General features: G+C 40.4%; 1 pseudogene; it reads right to left on the reverse strand.

The window, feature by feature from the left end:
- Positions 1–2,538: 2,538 nt before the first annotated feature.
- Positions 2,539–2,657, reverse strand: LOC111739573 (annotated as a pseudogene).
- Between the last annotated feature and the right edge of the window lie 955 nt (positions 2,658–3,612).

The raw sequence follows: 3,612 nt of genomic DNA on the forward strand, positions 1-3,612 counted from the left end.
GGGACGATAACAGCTTCTTGCTCTTGCTTTACTCTAGGTTGTTGTACTCTCAATTTCTTCAGCACCTTTGTAACTAGTTTCCAAAATTAAATTCCCTCTGCTAAACTATCCGATGTGGTCTATGTTTTCCTGACTAGACTTTGAGTGATGTGATCTCAATACTTTACATTTTGTGAGAGATAGATATTATTCAAATAGTCCTACAAACACATGATGACATTCTGTCACATGCTATGAAGAACAAGTGCAATAGGGGCATGGGACTGGGTGGGGAGCTGCGTTGATCTAATTCAAGGTCTAGCTACTCCTAGTGAGGTCTACCCACCTGCAGCATTGCCATCTCCTGGAGGCTTGTTAGAAATGAAGACTCTCAAATACTACTCTAGTTACAACTGGTTCAGAATCTGCATTTTAACAAGTTTCCCAGCTCGGAGACGTGATCCAATGATAGCATCTACTTTCAATCGGATTACTGTGGTTCAGTCCCCCCAGCTCTAGTCTACTGGGCTTGTACAGAATCAGCGGTGGCCGTGATCAGCTTTATTCAAATAAGGAAACATTGCGATACCTGCTTTGTAAACTTACCGAAGTGAACATGGCTGGTCAGACTCTAGGGCCAATAAAAGACAGAGGGTGGAGATTAGGATAATTTAGATAGAAAAGCCAAAAAAACTGCTCCTTTGATGGCTTTTGGCAGGGAGCTGGAAGCTGAGCCCTAGAGGACTGGGTCTTTGAAATGTATTGAAGCATGTTATGAGAAAGTAAATATCTTTCCCAAAGTGACCATATCTTGTATCAGCCAATGCAGGATCATTATAACCTTTCCACATCAGTAAACTTCAGGTGAGACTCATGCATTGTTTTCATAACCACAGTGAAAAAGGCTGTCGGAGAGACAGAAATCGTGTAAATATATAAGAAGGTTTTTAACAATGATCTCTTTAAGTTTTTAATAGTTCTCCCCTGCCCCCCACATTAATACTCCCCAAACCTATTCATTGATTTTTATGTGCTATTCCCTTCACTGTGAACATTGCCCAGAAGTGAGAATAGTGGAAGAATATAATCTGGAAGCAGAAGACCACATCAAATTCCACCTGTGCCATACTGTGAACTGTGCTAACTTGGGCCAGTGTTGTAAAATTTCTGACACTCAGTTATATTGTGTGCCAAATGAGACTGAAAACTCTTGACTCCTTGGATTATGGCGTGGTTGAGATGGTATAAGAATGTGCTTTATAAAGTGAAAGGAACTAACTAGTGTTGAAAAACTACACTCAGAGCAAAATGAAGTGGCAAAACAGTGGGCAGAAAGTGAAAGGTGTCAAAGTGTGATTAAAGTGCTGTACCATGAAGCATCTGTACTTGGGTCAAAAAGGACTAGAACTGCACAGTGTCCCCTTGTGAATGCTTATGGCATTTTTTGAATGCTCACCTGTACATCTTTCAACCACTCACCTGCCTCTTGAGCCTGTTTTGAATTTGTGACTGCTGATATTCACTTCCTTCTTACTAGTGGCCATTCGTATAGAGATTTATTCAACAAATATTTACTGAACACTGACTCCAAACTAGCTACCATTCTAGGTGTTTGGGCTACTCCATGAACAGAAAAGACCCAGAACTCCTGTTCTCACAGAGTTTACGTTATAGTAAGGTCACTTACATCTTCGGCTCTGCCTGAAGACATGGAACCTTACTGATGAGTAGGAAGATCTTTTTTTCAGTTGCTTGCTGGTTATAATTGCTGTTTGTCCAACTCTGATCTTATAGTATGTAACAGTATTTCATATTCACCCCATTTCTGGGTATCCTCTTCATGCTACCCTCCCCAATGATTGAATCTTCTCTCACGACTATGTCAAATCTGCTGCTAACCTCCTGAGATGATGAGGTGTTCCACTTCCATGATATTCCATCGTTCCTTCACTCATTCCTTCAAATAATAATATTGAGAACATTATGTTAGTCACTATGCTAGGATACAGCTATGAACAAGAAAGAGAGTAATCCTGTCTTCACAGAGCGTCCTTTCTGGCAGAGGAGCCAGTGGACACATGAACTACTCAATTATAGGTATGAAGAGGACTAAAGAGGAAAAGTGTGCCGTACTAGTAGAGTCACTAATCAGGGAACTTGGACTTGCCTGATTAGTTTACTTCCTTGAGGAAGACATTCAAAGTGAATTTTGGACAATTGGGGCAGTTGAGTGTTGGGGGGCAGAGTAAGAATAGTCTATGCAGAATAGCACATGTGTAAAGGCTCTGAGGCAGCAAAGAACTTGGCATATTTGAGAAACTAGAAAAGGTTGGTATTACTGCATTATGGAGAGTGAGTGGAGTCAGTGAAAGGGATAAACTGGCATGTATATAATCTTGTAGACCATGTAAAGGATTTGAGTGGTATGCTAATGGTAATAGAAAACCACTGAAGAATTTTTTTTGTTTGTTTGTTTTTAGGCGAGGCAACCCTTGGTTGACCTCACAGATTGTAAGGACCTTGTCAGCTTACAATCCCTTATTTTTTATTTATTTTTTATGCCTATAGCACCTGGTCTTCTTAGGTGGTCTCCCATCCAAATACTAACCAGGCCTGACCCTGCTTAGCTTCTGAGATCAGACGGGATTGGTCTCGTTCAGGGTGGCAAGGCCGTAGACCATGGAAGAGTTTTATATGTGGAGTTTGATATGATGTCACCCATATGTCCAAGGAAACATTTTGGCTGCGATATAAACAATAGGTTGGAGGTATGGCAAGAATGAATGCGTAGAGACCAATTGGGAAGCTATTACAGCTGTCCAGACAAGAGATGAAGTTAGCTTGGATTAGGGTTGTAGCCTTGGAGATGAAAAAATAGATTTAACAAGTATTAAGGAGTGAAAATTGGAAGCACATGGTGACTGAGTAGATATTAGCACTAAGAAAAAGGGAAGATCAAGAATGACATCCAGGATTCTGGCTTGAGCCTCTGAGTGAATGGCGATATTGTTCACTGAGATGAAACATACTGGAGAAGGACTGGGTTTTGGGGAAAAAATGACTTTAGTTTTGAATTTGTTAGATTGTGCCACGTTTAAAACATCCACAAGGAAATGTTGAGTAGGTAGCTGGACATACTGGTCTAGAGATCAGAGATGACATTTGGGCTGTAAATTGCTACTCATTGTTGGGTAAACAATTCAAATATTGAAACTGATACTTCAAATCTTGACTGATGGCAAAAGCATTCTATCTACTGTTTCCATTAAATGAGTGTTCCAATTACATTATTTTAAAAGACTCTTGACAGAATATGAGACTTACAATGTCTCCATATTAAACTTCAGACTTTTAGATGTAGGAGGCCAAATTGGTCTGCATTGCCAACAACCAGATACCTCATTATTATGATAATACAATGTGTCTGTTGCAGATATTACTATTTGCCTTCCAATGTCCATTTACTTTCCTCCTTAGTAACAGAACCTGAGCTACATTTCCTAGCCTCCTTTGGAGTATTATGTGGCCCTATGACTAGAGTGCTTGCCAGTGAATGCAAAGAGTAGTACTGTGTGGGCAGAGACTATAATGGGTGGGAAGCAGGGGTGGGGAAAAGCTCATGTTCTCCTGCCT

The sequence above is a fragment of the Pteropus vampyrus genome, unplaced genomic scaffold, assembly GCF_000151845.1.
Source record: "Pteropus vampyrus isolate Shadow unplaced genomic scaffold, Pvam_2.0 Scaffold2, whole genome shotgun sequence".
Lineage (NCBI taxonomy): Eukaryota > Metazoa > Chordata > Mammalia > Chiroptera > Pteropodidae > Pteropus > Pteropus vampyrus.